Source organism: Pinus tabuliformis, chromosome 7 (assembly GCF_031772625.1).
Source record: "Pinus tabuliformis cultivar Carrire ecotype Pingquan chromosome 7, CPIR1, whole genome shotgun sequence".
In the NCBI taxonomy this organism is placed as follows: domain Eukaryota; kingdom Viridiplantae; phylum Streptophyta; class Pinopsida; order Pinales; family Pinaceae; genus Pinus; species Pinus tabuliformis.
In genome coordinates, this window is record NC_142293.1 from 2,047,862,460 (window position 1) to 2,047,882,832 (window position 20,373).

At 38.2% G+C, this 20,373-nt stretch overlaps 1 pseudogene across 1 annotated transcript; it reads left to right on the forward strand.

Annotated features, from left to right (window-relative positions):
* The first annotated feature begins 376 nt into the window (after positions 1-376).
* LOC149256739 (uncharacterized) lies at positions 377-9,401 on the forward strand (annotated as a pseudogene). The gene is made up of 3 exons (XR_016267286.1): positions 377-1,789; positions 7,098-8,750; positions 8,858-9,401. The product of XR_016267286.1 is annotated as an uncharacterized LOC149256739 (transcript).
* Positions 9,402-20,373: the final 10,972 nt, after the last annotated feature.

Here is a 20,373-nt window from a genome sequence, read left to right on the forward strand (position 1 = left end):
TAATATTTACCTTAACGTTTTAAGTAATATTGACTTTTAAATGATTTTATGGAGTGCGGACTTTTTGGACACTCATTCGACTCGCTGGGGACTCGGCAGTGCAAATGCCGTATTCCTTCCGTTGTTGAATACGGCAATTCACTCGCATTTAGCGTTATCCTCACGACGGTCGTTAGTATAAAATTAATTATATTATTTTGGCCAAGTATATATATATATTTTTGATTCTTCTTACGCACCTTTATATACAATGCGGTTGTGATAAAGGAAGAGCCGTGTGCGTAGAAGTCACGTTGAGGATGGATAATGAGTGGTATGAATAACAACTCCACTGAACATGATTTGTGTGGTATCAATTCGCCGGACGAGAGAAGAAAAACAAATTAAAGATCCATCCTCCGTTTCGGACTGCCACTGTCTCCACTGGTTGTCTTCATGTATTTTTTATTGCATCCTGGAAGAGGATATCCACTGAAAATGATTTGTGTGGTATGAATTTACACCTATATCGCGTTATCCCCACGGCGGCCGTTGGTCTTCGCGCACGAGAGAAGTCAAGTTGAGGATGGAGAATGAAAATTAACCGACCGGAACATTCTTAATTTGAGTCTCTTCATTCAATGCACCAGCAGCTATATAGCTACTAAATTACCAAACTCCATTTTCTCATCAGAAACCATTCTTTCTGTCACGTAAGAGATGCAGATTACCAGAATGCTTCTCCTCGCCGCCCTTTCTTTCATTCTCTTTCTCAATCCTCCTTTTGTCTTTTCCACACCCATCGCCCATTTCCCTCACCATCCTCCTCGTCTCACCAATGCTTCCGATCAACACGCTCTGCTTGCATTCAAGTCTGCAATCACATATGATCCCTCCCACTCCTTAGCCACGTCTTGGATGCCAAATGTCTCGTTCTGCCAGTGGAGGGGCATCATATGCAGCAGGCGCAGGCAGAGAGTCGTTTCCCTCAATGTTTCAAGCATGGGATTACAAGGTACAATCTCTCCCCTTCTCGCCAATCTCTCCTTTCTTACAGTACTCAGCCTTCACAATAACAGTTTCCACGGTCAAATTCCCTATCAATTGGGAACCCTCTCTCACTTAAAGATGCTTCGCCTGTCTAAAAATGAACTCTAGGGTTCCATTCCGCCCACTCTCGGTAGCTGCCGCAGTTTATGGTACTTGTTTCTCTCCTTTAACAATCTCACAGGAAACATTCCCCCACAACTCTGTGTTCTCCCCAACCTAGCAATCATGTCCTTCTACGCTAACAATTTGATGGGAACAATCCCGCGCTGCTTGGGAAACATATCCTCTTTGCAGGAATTATATTTGGCTCACAGCAACCTTCACGGCAGTGTCCCTTCCGAATTGGGTATGCTAAGCCAGCTCATCCTTCTTAGTCTGTCTGGGAACCATCTGACGGGACGCATTCCGTCTTCGTTGTCCAACTGCACCAATATTGAAGTATTGGCTATAGATGATAACCAATTAGTTGGCCACATTCCGTCGGAGTTGTGTACCAAGAAGACCGCCCAGTTAAAGGAACTCTATCTGGGTGGTAATCAGCTAAGTGGCAGCGTTCCTTCATCCCTCTTCAATTGTACCAAGTTTCAAATAATCCATTTAGGAGACAACCAGCTCAGCGGAATAGTGCCTATGGAGTTGGGTAAATTGACACATCTCCGGCGGCTTAACTTGATCGGCAATTACCTTATTAGCGGCAACACCACGAGATGCCCGATTCTTACCGCTCTTAGTAACTGTTCCGATCTACAACTTGTAGACTGTTGGAACTACTACACACCTACATGCAGACTCTTAGTTAGAGCATGTGACTGCATGCAAGATTCCTTTTGCATGTTGGAACTACTACACATCTACATGCGGACTTTTAGTTAGAGCATGGGATTGCATGCGGAATTCCTTTTGCATGATTTACTCCTTGATTTACTCCTTGATTTGCTCCTTCTTTAACTCCGCAACTGACTAGTTATCTCCGGAACTTGTTGTAGGTGTTGAGTCTTCTCATTGATCACCACTATAGTCATTACCTTGGGATCTTCACCCAGTAATGCTATATCATGAGCATTGTAACATAATTTTCAATAGAATCATTCTTTTCTTCTTTCGATTTTCTTTTAGTGCTTTTGCTCTGCAAAGCTGTGTGTTCAACCTTTACTACCTAGATTCATTTGTGCAGGTTTTCTAACACATTTACATGGTATCAAAGCCCACAGGTTGCTAGATAAAAGGCGCATCAGTACTTTATTTTGCAAGTATTACAGCTTGGAGATCGAAGATTGACAGAAAAATGGAGTTTCCCAAAGCATCGATCCTAACACCGTACAACTATCATGAATGGAAGGATCAAATGGCTCGATACCTTCGTCATAAAGGGTTGTACAGGATTACCATGGCTACAGAAGTGGAACCCACTTCAGCCATAGAGAAATCCAAGTACCTCAACCGTATGGATGAGGCCCACGGATCCATATGCATGTGCATCTCTCCAGAGTTGCAGTTTCATCTATCTGCCTGCAATACTCCCAATGAGATTTGGAAAAAGGTTGAAGAGCTCTACGCGAAACAGGATGAGATGAAAGGAAATCTGCTCGAAGTGGAGCTGCTATCATTGGATCCACGGAACTATGACAGAATTCAAGATTTCTTCACCAAATATAATGATTTATTGTTGCAACTCAAGGGTTGTGGAATTGACAAATCCAAGGAGGAGAGTCGCCAAGTTCTCTCTATTATGTCAAAGCTCGGACCGGAATACTCCGTCTTTGTGTCTACATTTCATTCAGTAAGGCTCGCAACAGGTAAATCCTACACTATGCCTTCTCTCAAAGAATTTATGGAGTCTCTTATTTTTGAGCAAGATAAACTCATTGGCATGGGGAAAATCAAACCTCCAAAAGCACATGCACTTGCTGTGCATGATGGCAGCCACAATAAAAATCATAGATCTGATTCAAATCAGAAAAATCAGCAGCAGAAAGACAAAGGAAAAGCACATTCCCATCCAAAGAAGGAAGGGTACACCAAGCCCTTCAATGACTCCTCAGGCTCAAGAAATGAGAAAGGGAAGAAAGGAAACAGATGCACCTACTGTCAAAGAGGATTCCATCCAGAATCCTCTTGCATGAAGAAACAAATTGACCAAATGGCAGAAATCCTTCAGAAGCATAACCTTGGGGACCACATCCCTCAGGGCGCCAAGAAGAAAACTGAGGATCCGTCACACGGAAAACGTAACAATTTTCATGCTTTAGTTGCAATTAATTCTTCTCCTGATGCATGGATTATAGATTCTGGTGCATCACATCTTATGGCTGCTGCAAAGGAAGTATATTCCTCTTTGGATGCATGCAAAGGACCTCCCATCCTCATGGGAGATGACTCACCTATTGAGGTCACCGGAAAAGGTAGAGTGGAACTTTTACACGGAAGCTTTGAAGATGTGCTTCATGTTCCAAAACTTTCCGTAAACCTGCTTTCAGTTTATCAGATCACTCATTCCGGCACCGGAAAGAGAGTGGAATTCACTCCAGATGCAGTGAACATATATGATCTACATAGCAATGCCAAAATTGCAACTGGTGAGGTAAACAATGGAGCCAGACTGTATACATTTTCTGAATTTATTGAATCTGAATCCTCCTTATTGCTTACACATGCTGATGATAGTAGTAGGCTTTGGCACGAGAGGTTTGGTCACTTAAATTACAGGTATATGTAGCAGCTAAGCAAGAATGAGATGGTGGAAGGCTTGCCAAATATCAGTTTCTCCAAAGGAGTTTGTGAAGGGTGTGTTCTTGGCAAACATCCCAGAGAAACGTTTGACACCGGCAAGACTCACAGAGCATCCTCTCCTCTAGATCTGATCCATAGTGATCTCATGGGGCCTTTTCCTCATCCTTCCATCAACAAAGCAAGGTATGTGCTTACATTTATTGATGATTTCTCACGGTATACTTGGGTGTATCTTCTCAGGAACAAATCTGAAGTTTTTGAGCACTTTGAAGATTTCAAAGCACTAGTTGAGACACAGTCAGAGAGAAAGATCAAAGCCCTCCGTACAGAAAATGGGGGGGAATATGTTAACACAGCACTTCAGAACCTTTGCCTTCAGTCCGGCATACAGTTGCAGTACACAGTTCCATACACTCCGCAGCAGAACGGAGTTGCTGAGAGAAAGAACCGATCTCTCAAAGAGATGGCTTCCTGCATGTTGCATGCCAAGTCACTGCCTCATAAGCTTTGGGCCGAAGCACTTAATTGTGCTAACTACATCCAGAACAGATCTCCTCATAGGTCTGTCAAGGACCAGACCCCCTTTGAGGCTTGGAGCGGCACTAAACCAGAGGTCACTCACCTCCGTGTTTTCGGCTCTCGAGCATGGGCCCGGATCCCCTCTGAAAAGAGGAAAGCTCTTGATCCACAGAGCATTGAGTGCATCTTTGTTGGATACCCTGATGGTGTGAAGGGATATCGACTCTTGATTCCCTCTACGGACAAGCTCATCATTGAGCGAAGTGTCAAATTTGAGGAAAGTCTCTCGCATGCACCTCAAGCGCCGCATGCAGACACTTTTTATCTACCTCATGTCCGAGATGATGACTCAGTACATTCAGATGCCAATACAGATCATGCAGATGACGAGGAAGAGCATGCAAATGCAAAGACAGAGTCTTCAGATACAAATCTAATGCATGCAAATGATGATCCACATCCAAGCCCAAATCGGGCTTCTAGCAGTGAATCATATTCCCCTGTCATAAATCAGAGAACAAGGAGCTTACGTGAGATATATGCACAAGACCAACCAGCTGCTAGAAATGGTCTTGTGGGGGACAATTCTGATCTATAGAGGACTAGCTCAGAGTTTATTGATCCTCCTCTTGTCCTCACTGCCGCTGAACCATCGCCCTCCTGGCATTATCATTTGGTTCAATCTTCTGATCCACAGTCTTATGCTGAGGCTGCTGGGCATCCATCTTGGGAGTCCGCCATGGAGGAGGAGTATAACTCCCCCCTCGAGAACCAGACTTGGGATCTGGTCCCCCTTCCTTCAGGAAGGAAACTTGTCCGATGCAAATGGGTCTACAGGACCAAGAGTGTTGCAGATGGGCAAATCACCAGACGGAAAGCAAGGCTAGTAGCCAAAGGCTTCCAACAAGTGCATGGCATTGATTATGACGAGACCTTTGCTCCAGTAGCAAAGATGGATTCCATACGCCTTACACTTGCCATTGCGGTTGCCCAGCGGTGGGAAGTACATCAGATGGATGTGAAGAATGCCTTTCTTCACGGAGACCTATCTGAGGAGATCTACATGGAGCAGCCACATGGTTTCATTTAGGATTCATCTTTGGTCTGCAGACTGAAGAAATCTCTCTACGGCCTTAAGCAAGCCCCGAGAGCTTGGTACGCGAAGATGGATTCTTTTCTCTTATCACAAAACTTTGAAAGATGTAAGTCTGATCCGAATGTTTACATGCTTAGGACACATGATTCTCTTCTTATCTTAGTTTTGTATGTAGATGATCTCCTAATCACTGGCAGCTCGGCTTCAGCCATTGCTACAGTCAAGAGGGCCTTGCATGATAGGTTCTTGATGACGGACATGGGTCCATTACACTTCTTTCTTGGTCTTGAGATCAGTCAGAATGCCACACGCATCAAACTCTCTCAGGCTAAGTATGCACGGGATCTCCTCGAGAGATTTCGCATGACTGACTGCAAGCCAGCACCGACTCCTTTTCTGTCTGGGGTCCGCCTTGAGGATGGAGGTGACACTCCATTAGTTGACAGCACTCTCTACCGACAGCTAGTGGGGAGCTTATTGTACCTCACCCACTCCAGACCAGATCTCTCATATGCAGTAGGGGCAGTTTCCAGATACATGCAGGAGCCGCATGAGCTACACTGGAATGCTGCCAAGCGCATCCTCCGATATGTGCAGGGCACCATCACCTTCGGGATTCACTATGCAGCAGGCACTGAATTGAATCTCCTTGGCTTCACAGATTCTGATTGGGCAGGAGATAGCATTGATCGCAAGTCCACCTCCGGATATTCACTCAGTCTAGGATCTGGCCCTATCTGTTGGTCGAGCAAGAAGCAGGCTGCTATTGCTCTCTCTTCAGCTGAGGCTGAGTACCGAGGAGTAGTCAACATCACCATTCAGGCTCTGTGGCTACAACACTTCCTCACTGAGTTGGGCATCCAGTTCCACCAGCCCATTGTCATCTAGTGTGACAACCAGAGCACTCTCAAATTTTGCAGGGATCCAGTACAGCGGCAGCGGACGAAGCACATAGAGATCCATATGCACTACATCAGAGACTTAGTACATGATCGGGTCATTGATTTGCAGTTCTGTCCTTCAGCAGAACAGACTGCAGACATCTTCACCAAGACATTCACTGAGCAGAAGTTTCGCTCTTTGCGTGATCGTCTTGGAGTGAAGGACATGATTGCTTAGCAACTTTATTTATCTTCCTCTTCTCTTTTGATTACATTGTATTTTGAGGGGGGGTTTTTCCCACGAGGTTTTCCCTCTTTCTTCAATTTTAGTACAAGTTGCACTGTATTTTGGGTGACCTTTGGCCTTAGTTGCCAGGGCCCATTTTCTATTTTTCCCATAGTGGTGTTCAGGGGGGGTGTTGGAACAACTACACACCTACATGCAGACTCTTAGTTAGAGCATGTGACTGCATGCAAGATTCCTTTTGCATGTTGGAACTACTACACATCTACATGCGGACTTTTAGTTAGAGCATGGCATTGCATGCGAAATTCCTTTTGCATGATTTACTCCTTGATTTGCTCCTTCTTTAACTCCGCAACTGACTAGTTATCTCCGGAACTTGTTGTAGGTGTTGAGTCTTCTCATTGATCACCACTATAGTCATTACCTTGGGATCTTCACCCAGTAATGCTATATCATGAGCATTGTAACATAATTTTCAATAGAATCATTCTTTTCTTCTTTCGATTTTCTTTTAGTTCTTTTGCTCTGCAAAGCTGTGTGTTCAACCTTTACTAGCTAGATTCATCTGTGCAGGTTTTCTAACACATTTACATAGACTTGTCTGTTAATAGCTTCACTGGGCAATTGCCGTTTTCTATAGGCCATCTCTCTACAAAACTCTCCTACTTAGACTTGAGTATCAACGAATTAGCTGGAGAAATACCTCATGCTATTGGAAATTTAAGTAGCTTAATATTCCTTAGTTTAGAAGGTAATTATTTTACCGGGTCAATCCCATCTTCAGTTATTATGCTTCAGAAGTTGGAGAGGTTATATATGGATTCCAATAATTTACAAGGGAACATCCCAATGGAAATTGGGCAGCTAAAGGGTTTAGGTCTCTTATATATTTCTGGAAATAATTTGTCTGGAAAAATCCCTGATTCTATGGCTAACCTCCAACAATTAAGATATTTAGATCTTAATCATAACCAGTTATCAGGAAACATACCTGCAAGTTTAGGGAAATGTGTGAACTTACTACTGCTAGATCTATCATACAACAAGCTTAGTGGGCACATCCCTGAAGAGCTTGCAGGCCTTGCAAATTTATCCTTCTATTTCAACTTGTCAAACAATTTATTAAGTGGCCATGTACCTTTAGAACTAGGAAAGTTCGATAAGCTTCAAGCCATAGATATTTCGTCAAATCAAATAACTGGCCACATTCCAAGTATCGTTGGAAGCTGCAAAGAAGTACCATATCTGAATCTTTCTTACAATGCACTTGAAGGTCCAATTCCAGTGTCAATTAGTGAACTTCTAAGTCTTCAAGACCTAGATCTCTCCTCCAACAATTTGTCAGGTGGAATACCTATATCACTAGCAAATCTCACAATGCTCCATCACTTGAATTTTTCTTTTAACAAGTTGTCAGGGGAAGTCCCTAAAGAAGGAGTTTTCAAAAAGATTGGCGCCACAGCATTTATGGGAAATCTTGGTCTATGTGGACCTTGGGTAAATCTACCACCGTGCTATGCTCATAAACATAAAAGTGTTTTGAATCTCAAAAGAGTTATCATATAGGTTGTTGTTGTAGCAATTGTTGTATTGTGTTTATTTCTTGCAATATTGTGGAGAAAGAATTGTACGAGAAATATTCAGAGAGAGACTAGTCCATCATTAAATGTGGGGCATCGAAGAATCTCCTATGCAGAGCTCGTCATTGCAACAAATGAATTTAGTGATGCAAACTTGTTAGGAATTGGTAGTTTTGGAAAAGTGTACAAAGGGATTTTGAATGACGGCACAATGGTTGCTGTCAAGCTTCTCAATCTACAAAATGAAGGGGCTCAAAAGAGTTTTGATAGAGAATGCAAAGTTTTGGGTAGAGTTAGACACCGGAATTTGATTCGGGTCATAACTTGCTATTCAGATCTCCAAATCAAAGCTTTGATATTTCCATTAATGCCAAAAGGAAGCCTAGAAAAGTGGTTATATCCCGATGATGGAGAACAAAGCTGTTTGAATTTGATTCAAAGGTTGAATATAGCAATAGATATCGCCCAAGGCATGACATATCTCCATCATCATTGCTTTGTGCAAGTGATTCATTGTGATTTGAAACCCAACAATGTGTTGTTGGGTGAAGATATGACTGCATATTTAATAGACTTTGGCATTGCTACTATATGTTTTGAAAATAATGAAGATGGAGCTCTCACTTCCACAAATGCACTCAAAGGATCTACTGGGTACATTCCTCCAGGTATTATTTAAACTATATCCCATATGAAGCAATCTTATGATTTTCTTATGTTTACTTAACATTTTCAATTAAATTAAAAAACTTAAGATGGGGATCTATGAATGCAGAATATGGAGTGGGAGGACAAGTTACAACCAAAGGCGATGTTTACAGCTACGGAATAGTGCTATTGGAAATGCTCACTAGAAAGAAGCCCACCCATGACATGTTTGTGGAAGGAATGAACTTGCAAAAATGGGTGGGTAGTAGCTTTCCAAGCCGAGTACAAGAAGTGGTGGACATGGGTTTATTAACCAGGACTAGTAGATGCATTGAAGAAGATAAAGATCTCAATTGTCTCAGTGCACTGATAAATGTGGGTTTGCTTTGCACAAATGAATCTCCTCAAGGACGACCTACAATGATGGGCATTTTAGGCACATTGCAAAACATCAAAGACACTTTTTTGAGCACTACTTCCATTCCCAAATTCCAATCAAATCTAACACATTTGTTGGGTAGTACAAGTGCTACTATCAACAACATTTGTGAAGGTCAAAGTTCTTCCACATCTCAGTCTATTGTAACAAAGTAGTGGTTATATGCTTCTTTGTACATAAATCTTTGGTGTTGATTGTATATAAATGTTTTATAATTGGTTGCATGTAAATGTGAACAATACAGTTATATCTACTCATGAGTAGTGTTTTGCAAATGTGTTTATGATTATAATTTATTATTCTATCTTTAAAAAACAATTATATTCAATATCATTTACATCTATATGAATGTGTGACACTCTTCTGGTATTAATTACAAGAAGAATTTTGTATATGTTATGTTTTTTAGTTTTTATACCAGTCCTTACGAGTAAGGGTAGAAAAGTCTATCTTTCACTTTTAAAACTTGTCATAACCAACATAAAAAATGATACTGCGATCTAATTTAAAGGAACAAGAAAAGTTAATTAACACACATCTTTGACATCTTTGACAATTCAGACGACCTTTAACATTAAGTAATCATAGTTCACAAATTCTATCTTTATTGTCATAACAGCTACCAGGAAAACATATAAATTTTATATCTTTAAATAAATTATAGATCTCATTTAAGAAGTCAGGATTTTGTAGCTAAATGTTGCGATGATGTTTACAGCAACAAGAGTTTTGAGTTTTTCAGAGGAGCATCTTTGTGACTAACAGGCAGCTATATCTACAATTCCCCCAACTTTAAATGCACTGTCCACTTCCATTGCGAGATTCTTTTAAATGCAATTTCCAATTCCATAGAACGATTCTTACTACTTTAGCAGCAGCTCCAACCTTCCCTTAGCCTTCAAAATCTCCAAGGTGGATAGCATTTTGGACTAATTTTGCGGCAAAGATGTCCATTTCTCTCTGCGCATCTCTACTCACAACTTATTTTGTTTTTCTTGAAACAGATTCTAATTTTGAGTTAGGGGAATGCAGCAATGGTGGTTCCCACCTCATCCTGTCCTTCGGAAAAGCAATTTGAGACGACTTGTTATTCAAATTTGATCTCAAATTCTCTGAGAAAAGCAGGATGGAGTTCCCACCTGTGAAATCTCATTGGTTGCTGAAAGCATTGGAAAACTTGCAGTGGTGGAGCATGATGTTTCCCTTCTAACTTCCAGAGAGCCTGTGCATCCGTATTAATTGAAGCAATACACATAACATATTTGTGATTTCTCATTATAAACAATGTGGGTGAAGCACGAGGGAAAAATAAGCACAAATGTGGAGCTCGTTGCCTTGCTTGCTTTAGATACTGAAGAAAAAATAAGCACGAATGATGCTAAAGATAGATAAGAGATAAAATAATAATAAATAAACAAGAAATAAAGTAAATAACAGAGTTATATAAATAAAAGGTTAAAAAAAGTTATATCAAAATACCTTATTTACTTTACAATATATTTAAATAATTTTAAAGGCTTGAAATTAATAATAATAATTAAAAATTAACTAAATTATAATTTTATTTTAAATTATTATTAATTATAAATAAATTTTATATTCACAAAAATAATAATTAAAAATCAACTCAATTATAATTTTATTATTATAATAATAATAATAATAATAAATATACATTAAATATATAATTTAATAATAAAAATAATTAATATATATTAAGTATATAAACATTTAAAAAATATGTAACAAAATTATTAATAAGATGCAAATATAATGGCAGAAGTGTTCTCAGACACATAATTTTATTAATCAGAAAAAAATTATTACATAATTGATTTGCAAGAGTTTACACCCGAACCACAAAACACTCTTGCAGTGAGCTATTTATAAGCTCCATGTCCTAACTACCTCTAATTATGGATCACTTATTAAATAACAAGTGTCCATTTACAATAAATGCTATTCAAACCAACTAGCTAACTAATCTCCTAAAATAGAGCCTAAGATACGACTCATTTGGAGAGGCATATCTAGTTACAACAATATGCTAATTCTAAAAGTCTCTATTAAATAATTAAACATTCTAGAATAATAATTATTAATTTAATATCTTAAATTAATAATTATTTTATTCTAATTTTATAACCTATGATAAAATTGTATTTTTGGATCATCTAACATTCCCCCCTATGATCCAAAGATACATTACAACAGATACCAAGTTCATCCCTGAACTTAGTAAATTTTATTCTGCCAAGCGGTTTCGTGAAAATGTCGGAGATCTGATCTTCGGAAGGACAATAAACTGGTTTGAGAACATCTTTGGCAATGAGAGACCTAATATGATGATACTTGGTGTCCACATGCTTTGTCTTTGAATGAAAAACTGGGTTCTTGGCAAGTTTGATGGCTGACTGGCTGTCAATGAACAATGATGTAGCTTCTGCCTGAGAAATGCCCAAGTCCTGCAAAATTCGGCGCAACCAAACAATTTCACATGCTGCTTGCCATGCTGAAATGTACTCTGCTTCTGCTGAAGAAGTGGCCACTGTAGCTTGTTTTTTACAACCCCAAGATACTGCTCCTGACCCCATATTCATTAAATAACCTGATGTTGATGCTCGATCATCAATACTCCCAGCAAAGTCGGCATCAGAATATCCACCAAGTACAAAATTTTTAGTCTTTGTGTAAAGAAGACCAAAATCTTTTGTTCCTTGGATATATCGAAGAACTCTTTTGGCTGCATTCCAGTGGCTGTCTCGTGGTTCCTGCATAAAACGTGAAAGAATACTGATGGCATAAGATAGATCAGGATGAGTATTTGTCAAATAAAGTAAGCTGTCAATCAACTGTCTGTAAGTTGTACTGTCCACCTTTCCCCCCCCTTCAAATTTTGAAAGTTTCAAGTTTTGCTCCATGGGGGTAAGAACGGGCTTGCAATCCTGCATGCCAAAACGCTGAAGAACCTCTGCTGCATACTTACTCTGAGAAATGAAAATATGATGTGGACGTTGGAAGACTTCAACTCCAAGATAGTAGTGAAGTAATCCCAAATCTATCATCTTAAAACCTGCTTGTAACTCATTTTTCACCTGTGCAATATGATCATCATGGTTGCCAGGAATGAACAAATCATCAACATACATAACAAGAATTACCAGATATTTACCCTGTTGCCGCACATACAAAGTATCATCAGATTCACTTCGTTGAAAACCAACTTTCTTAAGATATTCATCCATCTTTGCATACCAAGCTCGGGGAGCTTGTTTTAATCCATATAAAGCCTTGATCAATTTGCAGACTTTATGTTCTTGTCCTTCAACTTCAAAACCTGGTGGTTGAGTCATATACACTTCCTCCTGTAAATCCCCATTGAGAAAAGCACTTTTCACATCCATTTGATGAAGTTTCCATCCTTTTTGAGCGGCCAATGCAAGTGTTAATCGAATGGTGTTCCATTTAGCTGTTGGAGCAAAGGTTTCTTCATAATCAATGCCTTTCTGCTGCACAAAACCTTTTGCGACAAGTCATGCTTTATACTTGTCAAGTTCACCCTTCTGATTATACTTAATTCTGTAAACCCATTTGCATCCTATGGGTTTAACATTTGTTGGACATTCAACAAGTTTCCAAGTGTTGTTATCAATCACTGCTTTATATTCTTCAACCATAGCCTGTTGCCATTCTTTATGTTTTACTGCCTCTTTGTATGTGGAAGGTTCAGTAAAATCATTTGCTATCAAGGCAAAATTGCCTTCACTTCTATGTGACCTTCTGGTGCCAGTTCTATTCTGTTCATCAGGCTTTACATCTTTCAAAAGTTGAACTGCCCATTTTGGAAGTTGGTGCTCACTTGTTTGTGCTTCTGTAAAGTCCCCATCATTGTAAAGAGGATTAATATAAACTGATGTTCGTCGTTCAGGTGAAGAATGTGGAGACTCACTGTCTGAAGAACTGCTGCTGCTTGGAGATGCAGATGAACTGCTAGAAGATCCTGATGATGTTGTTGATGTAGATGGACTCGATGACTCATCTTCAGAGGAAGGAAAATCAAGTTCATACCAATTTGGTGAAGTTGGTTGACTTTGTATTTTTCCATTTCTTTTACTTCCCTTAGTTTCTAATTTGTGAAGAAGATTTTCAATTTCTTCAGCACTCTTACTCTCTGTTTCATCAAAAATGACATCCCTGCTCACAATGAATTTTCCATTGGTCAAAAGACGATACCCTTTCTTCTCATCAGAATAGCCAATCATTGTGCATTTTAAACTTCTTGAGTCAAGCTTAGTTCATTTTTCTTTCGGAACTAAGGCATAACACATTGACCCAAAAACTCTAAGATGTTTAACTCGAGGTTTGAAACCAAACCAAGCTTCATAAGGTGTGATTCCGTCTAAAGAAGCAGATGGAGATCTGTTTCTTAAGTAGACAGCTGTATGAATTGCTTCCGCCCAATATGTTGGACTTAACCTCTTGAAGGTTAACATGGATCTCGCCATTCCTAACAAAGTGCGATTCATTCTTTCGACTACTCCATTTTGCTGTGGAGTGTAAACATTAGTGAGATGTCGTCTTATGCCATTTTCATTGCAATAAGTTTTGAATTCATTTGAAGTGAATTCTCCCCCATTATCCGTCCTGAGAGTACCTATCTTTTCTTTGACTTCATTTTCAACAAGTTGGCGAAAAAGTTTAAACTTATCAAATGCTTCTGACTTGTTCTTCAAGAAGTAAACCCAAGTTATTCTACTGAAATCATCAACGAATAGTAAGAAATACTTGCAACCACCAAATGAGGTTTGTAGTGGACCACAAACATCACTGTGAATTAGTTGAAGCCGCCTGTTTTCTCGCCATGAACTTGTTGGAAAACTTTCTCGATTTTGTTTGCCATAAATGCAAGCTTCACATTTTGCATTTTCCCTTTTGAATGTGGGAAGTCCTTTAACCATTCCTTGTTTCTGCAATTGAGAAAGACTCTCAAAATTCAAATGTCCATATCTTACATGCCATAGTCTGATAGGTGAAATACCTGTAGTCACTGCCCCTGCAAAATCAGAATGCCTTGGAATAATTGTCCCTTTCATCCGTAACAGTTTTCCATCTTCATAACCTATCATAACTGTTTTCAAGTTCTGTTTCACTGAATTAATCTTCACTAAACCATCTTCCATTATCACTTGATGTCCTGCTTGTCGAATCGTGACTAAAGAGAGCAAATTTTTCTTGAAACTAGGTACATACCATACATTGGAAATCAATTTTTCTCCAATGTTAGGGAGAAAAACTTTTACGACTCCTTTTCCATAAGGAGTATGTTTTGTATCATCAGCAAGAAAAATTGAATTAAGTTGGCATTCTTGAAAATTCCAGAAAAAATCACGTCGACAAGTCATGTGCTGAGTTGCCCCGGAATCCAAGATCCAGGCATATTCATAGTCACTTCTAAGATGAGATGAAATTTGTGATGCTGGTGAGGATGTAAACACATATTCTAAGCTGTCTTCATCTTGATCATTTGCAAATTGTGCTGAATGCTGCTGAAACTTGGGAATTTTATTAAGTGAAGTTCGACAATCTTCAGCATAATGGCCAACTTTGTTACATCTTCAACATACAATTTGAATTAAGTCTCTTCCTCGTCCTGAAGATTGTCCTCTGCCTCTGCTTTGACCTCTATTTGGAGATTGTCCTCTACCTTGACTATTATATCCTTGTGCTTGAAAATTGCCTCTTCCTTGGTTGTTTCCTCTACCTTGAAAATTATTTCTTCCTCCTCTATTAAAATTGTTGCCTCTACCTGGGCTTCGACCTCGATTATGTGTTGCTTGATTCTGATTCCATCGGCCTCTTCCTCGAGAACTATCTGTTGAAGACTTACTTGTGCTGGCTTCTGTGAGAAAAACATCTTCACCAACTTTCTTCTTCTTCCCAAAAGTTTTATCATGCTGACTTAACATTTCACAAAGTTCATCAAACTTTAGTTTTTCTAATTTCCCAGTTACTTGTAAAGTTTCTAAAAAATGCGTATAGGAAGAAGGAAGCCCAGCAATTACAATTGTGACCATAAAGCTATCATCAATTGCGGGAAAACCAGCATTAATAATTTCCTGCTTAATATTCTTAAGTCTGGAGAGATATTCAAGAATATCACCATCTTCAGTTAATTTTTGTTGCAACAATTTCAATTGTAAATCGACTTTCTTTGACTCAGGTTGAGTATCAAAGAGGTCTTTAAAAGTTTTCAAGGCAGACCATGCATCTGTGGCATTCTCTATATGTACATACATTTCATCATTCACAGATGATTTAATAAGAGCTAAGGCTTTAGCATTCTTGATTTCCCATTTTGCCAGTGGATCTGCATCTGTGGGTTTATTCGGCTTAACATCGCCATCACATATTCCTTGCCATAACTCATTGTAAATAAGTGTGCTTTCAATAAGACGATGCCACGTTTTATAAGATTTGGTGCCCTCAAGTTTGTCGGAATCAGAAAATAAGTTAATCAACTTAGACATTTTTAGCAATGAAGAGATGCACCAAGAAGCAGAACAGAAAGGACAAGATAGTCCACACAACACACCACGCAAAAAACACGATCTATCGGGGCTTGGCCTTGACCCTCGAATAGTCGTCAAAACAAGAGAATATTGACTGAGCTTTGCACTTGGCTCTAGTCAATTTCTCAAATTTTTACAGGGCAACTTTCAAAATTTGACTTTTTACAATGGTGCTTTTGCACAATCTGGTAAAAAATTTACCCCCCCTCAAAGTAAAATTACTTTGAGTTACATTTATCTCCTTCAAAAAATTACAAAAAAACTCCTTATTGCTCCAAAAAATTACAAATCACCTTATGCCTCCACAAATATTACAATTAAAAGCCAAAAATTTACACATCCCCTTATTACTCCACAAACAATAAATTAAAACACCCCATATCTCTCCAAAATAAAATATTAAAAAATCCTTAGCTCTCATATAAATATTGTCACTAAATCTCTCATGGAAATACTCCACTCATTCTCTCACATTCCACTTGCTATCTCTCCAAACTTATCACTCAAACTTATCACTCCATTACATAAGGAATTAGAAATACCCCTTATGTCTCTTTAAAATTCCATAAAGACTTTATAAACACTCTTTAAAAAAGCCTTTATATACGTTACATTAAAAATAATTATTAAGCCTTTATGAAATCTCACTTGAATTCGCGTTTCTGGAAATGCACTTTTTCACACAAAACCTTTAAAATTCTACTCCACTAAGAGTGCTTTAAAAAAAATTGACTTTGGCGATTTGATGTACGTGCAGGAGAAAGCTGGAATCATTTGAGGATGGCATTCTTTCCAATTATTTGTTGATCAATTCAATGGAGTTTTCCACAAACTTGTAGAGCTGGAATCTCCTCTTCACATCAACTGCTGGAATCTCTTTCTCAAATCAACTGTTGGAATCTCCTTCTCAAATCAACTGCAGCATTACCATAGCTCTGATACCACAATAATGGCAGAAGTGTCATCAGACACATAATTTTATTAATCAGAAAAAAATAATTACATAATTGATTTGCAAGAGTTTACACCCGAAGCACAAAACACTCTTGCAATGAGCTATTTATAAGCTCCATGTCCTAACTACCTCTAATTATGGATCACTTATTAAATAACAAGTGTCCATTTACAATAAATGCTATTCAAACCAACTAGCTAACTAATCTCCTAAAATAGAGCCTAAGATACGACTCATTTGGAGAGTCATATCTAGTTACAACAATATGCTAATTCTAAAAGTCTCCATTAAATAATTAAACATTCTAGAATAATAATTATTAATTTAATATCTTAAATTAATAATTATTTTATTCTAATTTTATAACCTATGATAAAATTGTATTTTTGGATCATCTAACAAAATATTCATTTACTTTAGGCTTTCCTTCTTATTAGGTTTTTTCTTTCTTATTTCTTCCCTTCTTTCTTCTTTATAGGGTTCTTATGTTGCTTAGATTCTCAAAAATAGAAAGAAATTGATGGTGATTTGGTGCCTTAGATCAGGGAGATGATTATTGAAAGGAATAATGTTAGATATAATCTTAATTTATAGCGAGCCAAAAATTTTAGGGGAATAAATGATGGGCAACTAGCTTGAGATACTTCAATAGATATCCATATATCTTCCCTTTGTCATGGAGATTCATTCCACTTTAAACCGACTTTGTTACAATCTCCCCTTTACCATGGAGATTCATTCCACTTTAAACAAGATTTCTTACAATTTATCATGGAGATTCATTCTACTTTAAACAAACTTTGTTACAATCTCCCCTTTACCATTGAGATTCATTCCACTTTAAATAGGCTTTCTTACAATACCATCAGCTAATACCCTTACTATGCCACATGCCAAAAAACCATCACTCACATTCATATGACACAGGATCATATGACATTTTAAGAATATTCTAGAATATTCCATAAAGTGAAATCCAAACCCTCCACCAAATAATCATTGACAATTAAATTAAAATTTTGGAAGCTCTATTTCAAAATAAATATGCCTATCACCATAAATACTATCACCATAAATACGGGAAAAAATAAGCACAAATGATCCTAGACGTCAAGTATAAGATATTTTTTTTGAAGGAAAAATCGTATTTTATTCAATTTGAAAAACAAGGAACAAAATTACATTCTATATATGCTCAACAACATTCAATCATATCAGTCTTGCAATTGATGCACGATAAGAAGAAAGAAACTACTTTGGGGGAATGCATGAAGATGGGTTACTCTTTTGGGACAAATGTAGCTTTAAAATTTCAAAAATTTTAGAATTGAAGCTCTCAAAATTCATATATGTTGTGAATTTTGATTCGGGGTAGAAAGACAATTTGTGAATAATTATGTTGTTGTCCTGTTGACGGTGCTGGACCCGCCAAGATTCAGGGGATATCCCCGATATGAAGCCCCAACTAGACGTCACACCATTTACTATAGCAGTCCCATCCAGTATGATGGCATTGTTGCAATTATCTTAAACAACGATAATTTTAGGGGCTAATGTTCACCCTTTGGCAAAATTAAGGGGTTTTAAATTTTTAGTGGGTGAATATTTTGTATCATAGTACATTTTTACAAATCACCTCAAATAGCCCACCTTATTTTAAGGGAGAGGGTAAAAAAGGTAAATTTAGCCCTTGAAATTAGGACTTACAATCTTCCATTCGCCCATTTTCAAGAATAGGTCTTATTTAAGTGAATCCATTCGCCCATTTTCAAGAATAGGTTTTATTTAAGTGAATCCTATGGGCCAAATACCATATTTATAAAAGAGGTATGGTAAATTAATAAAACATTTTTTATATTTACTCCATAAGTCACCTTATATACATGTAAGGGTGTAAACAAATAAAAATATAAGTAAAGTGGAGGTATGGTAAATAAATAAAACGTCTTTTTATACTTACTCAAAAGGTATGGTAAATTAATAAAAATATAAATAAACGAGAGGTATGGTAAACAAATAAAACATTTTTTTATATTTACTCCATAAGTCACCTTATATTTACGAACACTCAAAAAATGGGTTATATTTAGGTGAAACCTGTGGCCAAAATACTATGGGAAAAACACCATGGACTAGATTGTTATTAATACCATGAAAAAAACCATTATTAACCCTAATATTAGAATTAATAAAAATAAAAATGGCACATGGTATTGACCCATGGTATTCACCTGGAATGTATCCTATTTAAACGGGGGAATTAAACCAGCATGTAGCTTATGATAAGATTCACTAGGACTTTACAAAGTTTTATTATTTAGTGAAAGACTCGCCAAGATCTTACAAGATTTTATAATTGAGTAAAATATTCGCCATGCCTGGTGAGAGATTCGCCAAAAAATTATATATACATATTAATTATTGATAAAATCGCCTTCCATTTTTCCTATATACCATGGAGATTCGCCCATTTATTATATTTATAAATTTAGGGGGGTTCTTAAAATTTTCCCTGATCTTAAACATATGCCTTAGCTCTTGCTTGTCAAGACATGAGAGTGTTATACTTAGTCTTCAAACAACAAGGTTCGTGTGCCTGGAGAGTGCTTAGTGTAACTCGTGTCTAAGTTCTTTCACTAAGAGGGAGAGGGTAAGAGTGAGTCTCAAGTCGAAAGGGAATAGTCCCAACTCAATTACAAACACACAACACAACAAGACATGTGCATCTTCCAGCGGAGTTGTCCACATGAATGCGACAGTCACAAACACAAAGTGAATAGATAGCACGTACAACACCCAACGGAATAGTCCACACAAGTGCGACGGTCGTCATAAAAAGTTTATAAGGATGAACCTGTCAAGTGTTCGACAGAGTAGTCCACTCAGGTGAGACAACGTTAACAACTGATACAACACATTTCCAATAGCATATGCACTAAAACAACCAAAATAGTTCAACTATCTTAGTACAGGTTAAAGAAACATGCATTACAAGCGTCCAAAGAATAATGTTACAAACGAATACAATACATGTGTGAAAATGTGCTAGCATGTTAACAGACTTCTGAATTAAGCGAAAGTTCCAAGACACATCCGTACTACATCACTAACCCCAATAGTGGGGCGTTGGAGCCATTGCTCGCTCCTCAAAGAAAAGACTACAGACTCTCAAGGCTATGTGGGAGGAGCCAAGTTGAAAAAGTATTTTGCAAGTACAAATGAGGGGTATATTTAGCCAAGGGTGAACTTGACCCTTGTGACTCTTCAAATTTCCTCATGAATGTTTGACTTACATGACTCTTCAACTGACATGAATCTTCAACTTCGTATGTGGGTCTCTTGGACTTCCATGCTACATTACATTGATAACAACAATATGGCCCACAATAGTGATGTGGCTGAGACGACTCATGACATAACTCGACATGACAATACTGGTTTGTTCATGTTGATGGTGGTGTCCATGTCGAGTTGTAGTGCTGCTGAATGATGAGTGTGCTCTTAGTGTATCATAGCTTCACCTCTGCATGAAAAGGTGTGCGGATCCTTTGATGGTCTTGGAGTTTGCTTGATGTTGCATGTGCATGTATCCCCTTCGCTGGTACTTGGCATGCTTCATGTGTTCATCCATTCGCGAACAAGTCTCCTAGCATGCGCTCCTTGTTCATCCCATTCATCGT